Source organism: Schistocerca gregaria, chromosome 4, assembly GCF_023897955.1.
Source record: "Schistocerca gregaria isolate iqSchGreg1 chromosome 4, iqSchGreg1.2, whole genome shotgun sequence".
NCBI classification, from domain to species: domain Eukaryota; kingdom Metazoa; phylum Arthropoda; class Insecta; order Orthoptera; family Acrididae; genus Schistocerca; species Schistocerca gregaria.
This window is the reverse complement of record NC_064923.1, coordinates 700,861,230-700,876,750: the sequence shown is the minus strand read 5'-3', so window position 1 is coordinate 700,876,750 and position 15,521 is coordinate 700,861,230. Positions and strand designations below refer to the sequence as shown.

At 34.9% G+C, this 15,521-nt stretch overlaps 1 protein-coding gene across 1 annotated transcript in view; it reads right to left on the bottom strand.

Moving 5' to 3' along the window:
- Positions 1-8,692: 8,692 nt before the first annotated feature.
- Positions 8,693-15,521, bottom strand: part of LOC126268131 (uncharacterized) — a 1,167,451-nt gene continuing 1,160,622 nt past the window's right edge. The window contains exon 8 of the mRNA XM_049973661.1: positions 8,693-9,202. The gene's annotated coding sequence lies outside the window, so the exon portion shown is untranslated. The remainder of the gene's footprint in view (positions 9,203-15,521) is intronic.

The window sequence follows — 15,521 nt, the reverse complement described above, 5'->3', positions numbered from 1 at the left end:
CTGTTCCATAAGAGCACAGCTGTGGGACAAATGGGGTACAGTAAAATACGAGCTTCTTAACAATATTAACTGAAGGACAGTGTATTAATAGCAATTCCGATACAAATTCACAAAACCAACAAAAGTTATTCTCTAAGAATACTTGTTTCCAGATGATGTCCAATGCTACTTCAAAGGGTTCTATTTACAGCAAATAAAGCAGCATCCACAAGTCATTGGTATGCTTCCTTTTAGTATCTCAAAATTACAAGTGAGTTACAATACTGGAGATGTATATTTAACATATAAATTAATATACAGAGTCAGCACAGCATACATGATTTATATATGTATGGTCACCTTATAAAATTATGGTGTTTTTGGACTGAATGTGAGTTTATTTTGAAAATTCAAGTAGAAAAACATCAGTGTTTCACAATTCATACTTGAAAATGATACAAGTTAAAAAGTAAATTGTAGTTACTTACAAAGACAATAATGAAAAATAATTTTTTTAAATACACCATTGGTGAATGTATGAATTGATATTTCTAGGGAATGATGTTGGATACCTACCACTGACTATCCATTTCTATTTGTGATTTCCAAACATTCATAATTTAGTGTATATTCTGTATACAACTTTTGCTGTTTTCAGGTTGCTTATGCTACTGTTATGACAGTAAGAATAAAATAACATTACACTCAAGATTAGGGAAAGTGTCTCTGTAAGTTCACTAGTATTTAAAACTACAAAGAATACTCGTTTATTTTTTGTGAGGGCAGGGTAATTTGAGATTATAATGATCCCCTAGACTAAAGCTAGTAAATTATCAGTCCACATTGGCAATTTTCTGTTGGAGGACTTGGTATTTAAGGTATAGCTACAAAACAGGAGCCAACATTCATCATATATGTGAAACTAAGAATATACTTTACAAAGATGATAGCTTATTTCATTCTTAAATTCAGCAATTCTTTTCTGCAAGTTTGCAAAGCTGATAGTACTGGTATTTGCTCTATGCTGTGGTGTTAAAAGAGTGTTTTTGATGAGTATGGAGTTTCTAAGGCAGTTTTATTATAAAATGAAGCTATATGGTTCCAGAGACCTTTTCAAGTATCAAACATTTATGATGCGTATACTCAAACTGAAACAACAAATGAAATTTTGTGCTAAGTCCAGGAATCAAACCAGGTCTCCTGCTCAGTATGTGGATGTGTTAACCATTGCACCATCCTAGCACAGTGGCTTTTATTATTATCTCATCAGAGCAAAATAATTAATTAGAATGCTTCACATGTAGTCTGCTATTTAGATTCTATGTGGATGGTATTTTGTCTGTTGTACTATTTCACACATCTTTATGTTAGCAATATTTGCAGTTAACAGAGTAACCTCACATAGTAGGCAAGGTCATTACTAATTAAAGATTAGTATTCTAAAAATGGCACTGGATGTAAAATCACAGCCTGGGTACTTCATCAAACCATCTGCACTTGAGTTTAGCAGTATGAGGGGCAACTAATGGTCTCCATTAGGATATCAGCAGTCACGTGAGTGATACTATTGCACATCCTTTGATGGAAATGTTGTTCTGTATTCAGGTGGAGAAAACACTGAAACTATTAATATGTGATGTTCAGTATGAAAGGAATTCATCTTTAATGAGCTAAAAAAATTATCCATAAAATAAAATAAGAACTTCTTTGAGAAGGAGGTGTGTCAAACTATAGTTCATAATAAAAAGTATTAAAAGTATTATAATCTGAAAAGCGTAACAGAAGTCTACCTTCATTCATAAAAACACTTCAGCCCTTCGCTTACCACTTCTCAGTCACTCTTTCCACAACTCATGTGCAAATGGATTGGCAAGAAATCATAATGTGTACCGTGTGCCTTGTACTTCATAGCTGTTTACACAATATGTGTGTACAGGTAGAAATATGAAAAGTATTTTCATGTGAAATGTGTAAAAAAAATACTATATAGAAATCATAGAAGGAAATGAGAGAGAATATTTAACCACAAAAATTAAGCTCAGTGACAATAAGAGATACACAAATAGAGGTAGACAGACAGAAATATAATAATGAGGAACATGCTATTTCATAACCATGGGCTCTTATTCCATGCAGCGATATTCATCAAATGATCTAATTCTCTGACTGTAGTTATTAACATTTTTCTAGCTATAAAAAGTACAGCATACATAGAAAAAAATCATTCAGAATGCAGAAATAGGGGAAAAAGCTTGCTAGACCTGAGATGAGAATATAATAAGAATACTGTATGGAATGATACTAGCATTCAGATCTTAAGAAGTTACACAAATAAATTGAACATTTGCTTTGCCAAACTGGAGCTGACATCTAGAGACAGACAAAGAATAAGCAGAAAAATAAGATGGTTTCCAGGATTATGGGAAACGAAGGAAAGGTGGAATGCAGAGGGATGTGTTACTCATTGAAATTTTAAGTGCTGGTCATTAGCGCAAATACCAAGGGATGTAGTGAAACAAGCAGTTACGTCTGTAATGTTATGTTACAAAAGTATGTTCTGCAACAGGGTACATATGTCACCAGTGTAATCATTACTCTCATTCTATCTAATGAACAGCTGTGTGATAACATAGGAAGCTGAATATCAGATAGAGATGATTTCATTTATGGGTTACATTTTAGAAATACAACTATCACAAAGGTAAGAGCCAATAAGAGATGTAAGAGTGGGAAAGAGTGAGGAGAGAGGAGAGGAGGGGGCTGGAGGCTCACAAAAACATTATGAAAGCTAAAAAGATAGTGAGTGGCTGCTGTGTATCTGATAGAGACCTTATCTCAGGACATACTTCTGAAAAAAAAGTCAGCCGTAAAGTATTCCAGTTTGGGAAAGTAGCAGTGATGTGGAATAAGGTTTCTGTAGCATTCTAATGAATTTTGATAAAGTTTGGGCAAAGCCATGGTAAGTAACTGTAAGAAAATAATGCAGAGTAGCTGTTGTAAGATAAGGAAAATGTGACAGTTACCAAACTGTATACATTATTGGTTATTAATAACTTCAGTGTGAAAATCTATGTGGTGATGGCCACTATCAGTTGTAGTCAAATGTCTATAATGATGGCATGTGTACCACAGTAGGAAAAAGAAAAATATCACTTAACATCCACACTCATGGAAAAAAATTAAAGTGACATTATTTTTCCTTTGTTAGGGTGTATTTATCAATATTTACTAGACAACAATCAATACTGTCTAATGTTAGACTACAGACTTTTGTCTTGTATTGCACAGCTTAATAAACAAAAAGACTTGTTGTAGACCCCAGTTCCAAGAAATTACAAAAGAAAGATTTCATCAAGCAATCTGAGACAGATCAGGAGACTCACAGAAACATATTTCCTCATAACTCATGAACATATTAATATGTGGAGGGCCCATAACAGTTCTCAGGGAAGAATCTCTGGTACCTCTGTAAATGTGGCCTCTGCAAATGAAAGCTACTGGTGTACAACAAGTTAAGTGTAGTTTGACTTTCAGTCACTCAGTGTAATTCATTATCAAGCTGCAAATGCAAAGTGCTTTTTTCCTTGCTTTCATTATTATTTAACATCTCTTTAACTGTCATGCTATGTCATGTCATCTTGGCAAATTTTGAATCTATGATAATTTGAATTTCTATGAGGAATATAAATAATACATTCATGTGCGGCTTAAAAATACAGTAAAATAAGAATATCGTTATGGAGAGATGAAGTGCTTATCAAGAGCAAGAAGAAAGACAATCCCCAAATTTATCAAACTTCTTTAACAGCAAATAATAACTGAAACAACAAAATACATTTAATTTACTGACTATTGTAAATCATTAATGGACTTCAAAAAATGTTTATTCCCACATTAGCTATAAATTAAGGTAAAACTACATGTAAATATGACTGATAACATCAAAAGAAATAATTTTGAACAAGTTATCCTTTGAGAGCAGGGAAATAATATGCTTGGTAATCATATATATCAAGTTATTTGTAAAGGGGGAGGTGGTTTCAACAGTGATGAACAACATAATCAGTTACGATGGCACAGGCACTGTGCAATAGACAGTTCATGACAATACATTGCTGATGTTAATGAATAATGACTTGGGTAGATATTGTATGGAGGATGAAGCCAGTAATTATTCAAAAACACTGATGATTAGATTTGTTAGTTTCATGAAATCAATACAACAGTGGAATGAACCAGTTAGCAAGAACTGAAAGATGAGTGGAACATAGTGTGTAGTTTGGGAAATTGCTTATGGAATTCATAGTTTTTTTAGTTTCATGCAAATCTATGTGTGCTATGGCAATGGTTTTTTAAATGTACATAGTTAAGAAAACATGCCAGAAAGCTGGAGTCCTTTTGCCTAAATTTTGGCACAGAAAATCCATAGTAGGAGAAGCTTTGTCAGCTGTGATTATATCAGTAGATTGTTTGCGATAGACATACACTGTAGATTTTTCTGGGATCTAGAGCTCTCTCTGAGGTGTCTAAAAGTCCAGATGCCATTAAGAACTCCTTAGCAGAGATAATTTGAATCCTTAGATTTCCACTTTTTATTGAGGGTTGTCTGTCTAGTTATCAGGTAAGAAAGACCTCATGTTCTACAATTCCACTATAAATGTTTTACAGATATACATATTTTGTAGATTTGAAAATGGAATGCTGAGTTTTGCCTGGGACAACAAAAAACATATCATTTGACTGGACTTATTAAGTTGCATACTGAGTTGTGAAGTATGTCACTGCATAGAGGCAAGGAATGAAAAGGCTAAAGTGATCCACAAATTTTATGGATTCCATCTGTAATCAAACTTTGTGATCTGTTAAAACTTTGGTCATAAACTGTTCAGCCATCTTTGGAGCAAGCCAAAATGTTAGCAGAACACAGCTGAATTACTGCAGTTTTATGGATCAAGAACTATGGCATGAGAACATGAGGATTCAAAAAAGGTTAAGTATTTGACACTATTACAGAGAGAAGTGTAGGAGAAGTAGTCAGGAAACTGCAGAATTTGTAATAATGACTTTGGAAGTCAGAAATTTGAAGTAAGAGAAGAGTGGTTCATAGAGCATTGGAACAATCCCTCAATTAGTTTTTTATTTTCAGTTTCAATGTCATTTCTGGTAATTAACTCAAGTAAACAATGACTAACATGATGAGACCTTCTTACAAAATCCATTTAAGGGTTCACACCTCCATTTCTTATTTCCTTAGAAAAATGATTTTCTTCCTTCTTCTCCTATTTTAGTGCTCTATATTTTTTCCCATGGACTTTTCTTCCTTTTTAATTACATCTGCCTTTCTCCTTAAAAAAATGTTTCTCAAAAGTACAAGTGACATATTGTAACTATTATTGCATGGTGACCATACAGAGGGTCCAGCTCTATTTCAATCTATGCAGATATGTCCAGGCAATCTCTAAAGTACATAAGTTATACAGTTATTTATCTAGGCTTTTTCTTAGCTGTGTCTACTGGTGCTCAGGTTAGAGGAAATTTCTCTGTTTATACCACAGCTAGATTTCTCTAGGTGTAGATTACAGTATCTAGCTAGATTTTTCCCTACAGTGTACACATACAGTGCCTTTAGGTATCAAAGTGAGATAAGACCACTGGACAATACAGACATTTCATTGGAGGATAAGCTATTAGAGCAGTGTGCTAGACGACCCCACATATTTTTCATATCTAAGGCAGACTGTACATTATTGCAGAGTTTTAAAATCTTTTCTATTACTCATTTTCTTCTTGTTGATAACAAGAAGTGGAGTTTTAAATTTTGTTCATGAGCTATGCTACAAATGTTATCAGATAGCAGACAAGTTATAACAGCTGCGTAAATCTGGGACCGTGTCACCAACAACTCTACTGTCATCAACGTTTATCTTCTTGGGATAAATTTATCAAAAAAATATATTGTCAAAGTAAACCACATTAATGGAATCTGTGATTCTGATATTCCTATAAAGATTTTATATGAAATCAGAAAGTTTGTTGTGATAGTTCATCTTGGGAATGATACAAATTCATTTAATTTAATAACGTCTTGAGCTTGCCAGTCACAGCTTTGCTTAGCGATGTTTAAATGTTTTGATAATAGCAGAAAAACTGTAGCAGAGAACATACCAAGTAACTTCCACAGAAAAGAAATGCTGAAGCTTACATCAGTTTGATAAACAAATGCATTCTGTTACCTGTATCGAGTTATATACTTCTTGAAGGAAGTCATTTTCCTGTACAAGCTGAACTTTTATTTTGAAATAAACACTTTATTTTATTATTTACCATTTATTAATTTCATACGATTTAGAATTATCAAGCTACATCAGAATAAAAATTGTTATGCTTGCAGCACATTAAATTCCACACATCAATGATGGTGGGGGGTTGAGGGGGGAAGCACAAGGTGATGGCATACTTAATAAGAGTTTTCCATGACTCTTCGTTATATGAAGTCCATATTTAAAATTGAAAAAGTGCAACACATACACATGAAAATGATGCCCTTTGAAAAAAGTTTTCAGCAGCTGTGGACTTGTACCCACATAAAAAGAATATTCTGGTCCTATTTTTTTTCTGCACAATTTAAGGAACCTTTACCCTTTTATTTGAAGCACCCATATAAAAAATTACTTCGCACTGTGATGCATCAGTCATGTAGGATAATTAGTTAATTCGTTTTTTCATGTGCAGTTATGTCTAACTCTGATGCTATAGCCTGCTGTCATTGTCTGTCTTTGACGAGAATCTCTTGATTAAAAAGTCAGTAGACATTCTATCTACTTACATCATAGATTGGTGGCAGGGAATTTTGCTGAATACGATAATGTTAAAAGATTGAACCATCATTAACACATAATTAGTCTGGCCATATTGTGGAATTATTTAAAGGCAGGTTGTACTTTAGTGACAAGGTATATTTGACAGAAGTATCACTGTTCATCCAAACTGGTACAAAATGAGCAAAATGCTAACACAGATGCATTCCTTGTCCTTCAAAGACACTTTTTGTAATGGAAAACAACATATATTTTGTGGATTTGGAGTAATTACAGAAACAAAATAAATTCATAAAATGTGAGAAAAATATTGCCAGGTATGCAGACTAAAATCCAAAGAAACTTTGGTATTAAATTATATTTTGTGCAGTTTAAAATCTTCAGCTAGTAGCTTTAGAAATTTGAGGTTATTTTCTTTGATGAATTTGAGCTTTCAGTGTTTTATATGCAGATACTAAAAAATTAATATAATTTTTTGTACTGTGAAGAAAACCAAATGTTGCCACAGTCACATATTCAGTCTGCTGAGTGAATGAAGACAGTAGTAAGAAGTGGAAGAACTGTGTCATTTGCTGTATACAGTATGCTCATGAAGCTTAAATTCCACAAAATAGTGAAGCATATTTTAGGCATTAAGAAGCATTTGTACTTAGAATTTACGCAGGGACAGAAGAATTATGGAAGAAGAAGTTCTATGTGGATGGTAAAAATGAAAATCAGATTACTTATACAAACATCAGTATGAATAAATGTTGTATTTGAATAGATTGTGGTGACAATGGAATGCAGACATTGGCTGAGAACTGAAGCACTGTAGTAGCTTCTCCAATGTCCTCCTCTTTAAATTAGCCTCCTTCACCTTGCCACTAAATCCTCTTTTGATATCTATTTCTTTCACTCTGTGTTTGCAATTTTCAGTTTTTCTGCTACCTTCTACAATTATTTGTTTCATTTAGAATTCCCTGGAAGATGAAGGAAGACGTGTTTCATGTCTTTTTAAGGATGAGGCAATTAAAGATGGCTTATAATCTGACAGAGAACAGCAAACTGATTTAATATTTTCAAATAAACCCTTTAATCACTTACCTGAAGCGATGGAGAAACCTAACTCTGAATAAGTAGATGGAAATCTGAATCTCATTTCTTCCAAATGTGAATTCAATGCCTTTAACTAGAGTGCCACCTGTATGGCCTTCTTATGATCTCTCTTGCAACAACTCCAGAATATGGCAAACACTTTTCATAACAAATGTGGAAACTAATGTCACTTTCTGTACAGGCTGTTGCTTATGCTGTAAGGTGACAGCAGTAGAGTGCTCACAATAACATTGCCATAATAACTGCATGACTGTTGATTTACAGTGGGTTAATACATTGCTTGTTGTTAGCCTATATAGTAACAATGTTCTGAATGAGTGCTACACATTCTGGTGTTCTTTCCATGCAGAAAGACATTCAAAACATGAAGCTTAGTTATTAGTAGGTATAGGTGCCAAATGTACTTTAAGTTCACAATAAATGAGAAATTAAACAAAATATATAGTTTTATGTACACTAAGGTGAATTCTGAAAGAACTGTTGATGTGTCACTTTTATCCAGCACCAAAGACTAAATCAAACAGGTGTATTGATTATGATAAAATGAGGATCCACATTTAATGATATTGTAGTATTCTGGCTACCATTGATAAAATTATTCTATGTTAAGCCAGCACAGGCTGTGAATCAACCTTTTCTCTAACATTTTCAGTTAATAAAATATTTATCCACTGTGAAACTGCTAGACATGTTATGCTATGGTTATCAACAGAGCTGTTTATTTTCTCAGGACACATACTCCTTTTCCTTCAACAAAAGAAATCTAAACACAGTTAAGGCAGTTATCAAAATAAATATTGATATAAAAGCTTGAATATATTCATGTCATCATCTTACAGAGTTAACACAGTTAAATGTATTTCAAAAACACATTTTCTGGTTACTCTGAGCTAAATATTTTGTGTTTAGTGTTGACAGCTTTTGAACTCTAAAAATAACATCTAATGTTAGAAATATATTGTTATTTGGTCCACATTACTCATATTAATATATTTTTTTATATACACACACACATACATACAATTATGTAAAATATATTTTGTGCACAACACTTGTTGGTGGTTTGTGCATTTTATAATTTTAGTGCAAGAGTAACTTGTGCACTTGATAGTTCATTAAGTGAGAGAGAGCTGCTTGGTGCCGCAGTGTGTGTTATTGTCCACATTATAGCAAAAGGCCTCCACTTTCTTCCTTATGTTCACCATACAAAACAGTCCACATTTCTCCTGTGTTGACATTAAGTACTTTTGGGAAGAGAGTTTTTATAGGATTTAATGAACCACTCAGCTCATGTTGCACAGTTGGACCTGTAACATAAGATAAATATTATGGTGCTTCAAGGCTTCCATACTTAAATATTGTGATAAAACAACTATTTTAAACAATCAGTTATGACAGTTAGCAATGGTTCATCTATAAATCATTAATAAAAAATTTCATGAATGGATATTACACAACCAAATTTAAAAAAATGATAGTAATCAATATCCTGAGAGCTATTTTCAATATAGCTCTTTGGTTCAGTTATGGCATATGTATAAGTATGAGGTGCTTTACCATCAGAAAATGTTTCTACTGCAAGGCTGCCTTTGGAATTTGTCAACATTCATTTGGTGCACTAACCAGACAACAGATAAACTCAGAATCATTGAGACGTCACACATCAAAACATACTACTGACAATCTGATTAAACATACACCCCATTTCTGCATATTTTGGACTAAGGATCTATTTACAATAACATATACATCTACATGGCTACTTTGCAAATGACACTTCATTGAACCACCTTCAGACTAATTCTCCATTATTCCACTCTCGAATAGTGTGCAGATAAAAAGAACACCTATATCTTTCTGTGCAAGCTCCAATTTCTGTTATTTTGTTATGATAATTGTATCTACCTATGTACGTTGGCATCAACAAAATATTTTCACATTTAGGGGAGAAAGTTTGGGAATGAAATTTCATGAGAAGACTTCACTACAACAAAAAAAAAAAAAACTTTGTTTTAATGATTTCCATCACAAATCCTGCATCATGTCTGTGATATTCTCTCCACTATTTCTCAGTAATACAAAACATGCTGCCTTTCTTTGAACTTTCACAATGTACTCCATTAATCCTATCTGGTAAGAATCCGACATCACACTGCAGTACTCTGAAAGAGGATGGACAAGTGATCTTTGATAACATGTCTTGGGGGTGATGTAATTTATGTCAGTGTACCAAGGTATCTACAACACAACATAAAGGATTAATGTGTATTTTTCCTACAAACAATAGGCAAAATCATTGCTTTGTATATTTTTGGCCTGCACCCTAAATCTCATGAAAATTTCTCACAGACATCAGTAGAAGCGGGATTACTTCCAAGAGGTGTTTCTTCTTTCCACTGAGAAAAACATACAGTAAGAGTTTTCTTAAACAACTACAGGAAGATTATTTTGAGAATACTATTTGGCCCCAGATATCTTGTCAGATAACAGACAGCAATTTCACTCTAGCATGTGGAATTCATTTGTAGAAGAAGAGAAGATAAATCACATTGCTGTTTCTATAACCCAGTGTCTCATCCTGCTAATTGTATCATGTGAGAGATAGGAAGATCATTCTGAGATTCTGAACATACTGCAGGATGAGACATAAGCAATGAATTGTTTATCTCATGAAGGTAGCAAAATGTCTGATAGTATTCCTGACAAAATCAGTGACTTTCTGCTGTGAAACAAGCTGACTGCCCAGAAATGACAGAAAGTAGCATTACAGTAGTTGGAGAAGAAGGAACCAGCTAGAAAATTTAAACATCACATTTTAATGAAATTCATGGTACATAAAGTTGAAGATTTTGTGCTGATTTAAGCGCTTCTCAAATCTTTGAGGACAAAGAATGAAATCAAGAAACTTCAGCATTATTACTTGGGACCATTTATGATTAAAAAAGCAGCACATCCAAATAATGTCGAGTAGGAGAAGATTAATGGTGAAAAATATTTTGGGCTTCATCACATAGAAAACATAAAGATGCACTATCAATGGAGAATGAAAGTCAATAGCATTGTATCATCCAAAATTTCATATTGTGGTTGTATTAGTGTATAATAGACTGGTGGAGTATCTTTCCCAGTGATTTTAGCATGAGAGACTGTTTGAGCATATTCCCTGTGAATAGGTTAAAGAACTGTGTATGATGCCAGTGAACTGATGTGTACAGGATGTTTGTTTTAACTTGGAACAACTAAATAAATAAAAAAAACATACATTGTGCAAAAAATGTTCTAGGTGAGAAGTTAATATTTTCAAAGAGGACATCTATTTGTGTAAGAACTACCCCCCCCCCCCCCTTCCCCAATCCAACCCCCTCCTCCATGGGGTGAGTAAATTTTTTACTTTCAAATTGGAACCCCATTTTAGTGCAAGTTCAGAGTCTATGCCAAAAACTACATGTTTTAACCTAAACATTTTTTTTCAATTCATGGTAGATGGCACTGTAGTTGAAATGTTCCGTTTTTTCTGTTACTGCAATTACAAACCAACGCATTTGATACTATACAACATTTGCAATAAAATTGAAACGTTTTTGTTCTAAGTGGGTGATATTTTATTTCAAAATTTGATTGTACAGTAAAACTTTTACAGCTTGACATTTAAATGTCTGGTTAATAAACTACTTTTAGTGTGATCCAGGAACAACGATGCTGACACAATAGTTTTCTGTTCCCATTATGGTGCTTGATTTTGGTGGCCCTCTTATCTCTCACCATTGGGGTGCTTGATTTCAAGAGTCCCCTTGCCTCTCAACAGTGGGGTGCCTGATTTTGGTGAGTTCCATGCCTCCCACCATTACTTTAAATCACAACAAATGCTCAAACTGATGATCTTCCAGTTCAATAAATTTGTTAATTCATGCTTCAGATTCATGTACGCAACTTATGGACATATCTGGTGTAATATTTGTGTAAACATTTCTGATACACTCTCTCATGTTCTGTCTTGTAGTTGTATCGTATCCACTAACAAAGTTGACACTCGGCGCGGTGGCTGCTGGGAGCGACCATAATGGAATTTTCCATGTACGGTCACTCCCATCAAACACTGTGCCGAGTGTCAACATTGTTTGCACCTTTAATACTTTTGTATGCACTTTGCCTTAAGATAACACTATAGGAAAAAATCCATTGATATAAGGTCAGGTGATCTGGCAGGCAGCTTTACAGACCACCTCCATTGATTCAGTAACAATTGAAATTGTGACTTAAAGATTGTTCTTATCTCCAAAACCATATGTTCTGTCACACTATGAGGGATACATCTTCCAACACAATCAGTAGCTCATCTTGTGATATCTGATGACATTTTTCTCTGCTCAAAGTACTCTAACAAAATAAGTGGCTGATTAGTTTGTCGCCTATGATACTGCATCAAATTTTAACAGACCAAGGACACTGATGATCAACTTCATGTATACACTATGGGTTTTCCACCCACCAATAATGGAAGTTGTGATGATTAATGTTGCCATGTTTGTAAAAGTTGACTTGCTGGAAAAGATTACTTGACAAAACAATCGTGAGACTCTTTGTAATTGCATGAGTGCCCAACAGCTTTTTTGAACTGTGCACATGGGAGTTTTCCTACAGCACATTCTCTGTTTCCATAATTATCCCAGCCTCAACCTATGGTAAAATATACTGTCTCCACACCCTCCACTCAATAGTTTCCACCCAATCTGTCCTATTGTCTCCTCTTCATTCTTGCCTCCCAGCCTCTTTGTTTGCTGCCCTCTGCCAAAATACCCACTCATCTTTCCCTACTCCTTTTCTCTCGTTTTTTTACCTATCTCCCAGCCCCACAACCTCCTGACACTGCACCTGTTGACATTCTAGTCCCTGCACACTCTACCTGGCAGTGTTCCTCTACCCCCGCCCCCCAACTGTACACTACTATCCCTTCCCATTCTGAAAGCTTTGTGTAAGTGTCTTAATTGTGCCTGGCTGCAAGTTAACATATCTTCTTGATGGAAAGTAACATTCTTGAATGAGATTTTGCATAGGGATAGGCTGGAGTTTTGTAAAGGCTGCCTTTTCCTGCAAAATGTAGTACTACTTTCTTTATCATTCACATTAAACTCTCATTCCATTTTTTCCCTTTGAACATTCACATGAATATTCGTACCAGATTTCACTCATTCAAACAATTTATAATTTTGTGTTAGTCAAGTAGTTCTAAAGAGTTCATCTAGCTATACCTAGAATGTTAGATGGTGGTTGCTCTAAGAATACATACTCATGATAGCTCTAAAAAGCAGTCTGTGAATTTCACCTAATTTATTATATTGTGTAACCCCTATTAAGGAAGAGATTGTTCAGTTATGTGGAATGAAGCAAGAGAAAAGACAGCAGATAGAGAGAACTTTTGAAACTGCATCTGGATGCTTTTTTAATAATAACAATCAAATGTACTCTTTATTCAAGTGTGTTTAAGTAGTTGATGATGAATCAATTAATAAGTGCTAGATCTATTATTTACATAAATTTCCTTTTTTTCCAGTACATTTACTCTTCTGCTGTTCATATATGACTATTAACTCATTTTGGGAAATGACAAAAAAGGAAGGGAAGGATCACCCATACACTACAAATGTATGACTAGGCAGCCTCACACAACAATTTAAACAAGCTGTCCTGGCAGCCACTAAGGGAACAGGGTGCAGCCAGTTGCAAATTGTGTTGCACATAGGAACAAATGATGCCTGTTGTCTGGGAGCTGAGTTCATACTGGGATCATTCCAATGAATTGCATACAACAGAATGCAGAGCTAGAGCATTTGCCCACAAAAGGTAAGGGTCCCAAGTTTGAGTCTTGGTCCTCCACACAGATTTAATCTGCCGTGAAGTTTCAGATCAGTGCAAACTCCAGTGCAGGGTGAAAATTTCATTCTGGAAACATCCCCCAGGCTGTGTCAAAGCCACGTCTACAGAATATCCTTTCTTCCAATAGTGCTAGACCTGCAAGTTTTACAACCGAGCGAGGTGGTGAAGTGGTTAGCGCACTGGACTCACATTCGGGAGGACGACGGTTCAATCCCGTCTCCGGCCATCCTGATTTTGGTTTTCCGTGATTTCCATAAAATATTTCAGGCAAATGCCGGGATGGTTCCTTTAACAGGGCATGGTCGATTTCCTTCCCAATCCTTCCCTAACCCAAGCTTTAGAGAAAAACTCAGTTCACTGATATACACATTACCTAATCACATACAGCCATCACTCAGAATAAATGATTGGGAAGCCCATTAATGACAAAATACAGAAGACCTAATGGAGGGTGTCCACATAGAGACTGGTGTCAGTGAACAGGTAACAGTTAGAGCAATCAATTATCTAAGTACAAAAAACTTTTCTCACATGACATCCCAATAATAATGGATCAATGCCATCAGATGAATACAGTATTTATTGAGTTCTAAAATGTATCTGAGCAGCACAGCATCAATGCTTATTTACTGGGTATCAAACATAATTTGCAACTCATTTGAGAAGTTTTTGGTACAGAGGTGGCAGCATGTTATCTTGCATCAGGAGACAGCGATTGATTTAAAAGTAATTCCAGACATGCCCCAGGGAAGCATGTTGGGACAATTGTCACTCATGTTACTCAAAATGAAGAAGAAAAGACTGATCAATGCTGAGTCAAATCTTGATAAGATTTTAAACTGATGTAAGGATTGGCAACTCCTTTTAAATGTTCATAAACACAAAATCACACAATTCACAAAATTCAGAAAATGCATACCCTGCACTGCATTAACAGCAATCCATAAATGGAATCGGTCAATTCCTATAAACACCAGGGTGTAGTAACCAATTGTTGGGGGTATGAAATGGAATGATCACATACGGTCAGCCATAGGTAAAATGGGTGCATATTTCAGTTCAGTGGCAGGGTACTGGGAAAATGTAATCAGTCCAAAAGGGAGACTAGTTATAAAACACTCGAGCATCTCATGGGAGACCATTATTCAAGTGTGTGGAAGCCATACCAAATAGGACTAACAGGAGATATTGAATGCATGCAAAGAAGGGCAGCATGTTTGTTTGACTAATGGGGAGCATCATGAAATGCCAAAACACCTGAATTGGCAGATAATTGAAGACAAAGTCCAGCTTACCTGTGAATCCCCATTTACAATGTTTCCTGTATCAGTATTAATCCTGCAGTGGGTGCATGGTAGCATACAGTGCTGCAAATTCAGTTTTCTTTCTCTAATAAGTTAGTTCACAAAGTGCACAACAAAGGCACTAGATATGCATTTATGACAAGTTTCACTATTGACGCATTATATAATCCTTCACAATAGCTGTGACTGATCTGCAAAGTAGACAACTACACTGAGGTGGCACTGCATACATAATGCACCTGGTAATGTAAGTGAATGTGGTGAAATTTGTACTGAATGTTTTGAAGATCTGACTCTATATTTTACAAAAACATTTCAAGCAAATGATTATTTAATTACTGAAGATTAGTATTATACTTTTCCTACTGTCTTGAAGGTTTGAATGTGAAGAGGATTGACACCTGATGAAACTGACTGCCTTCTTCTGGAATTATCTGATAAAGAGGAT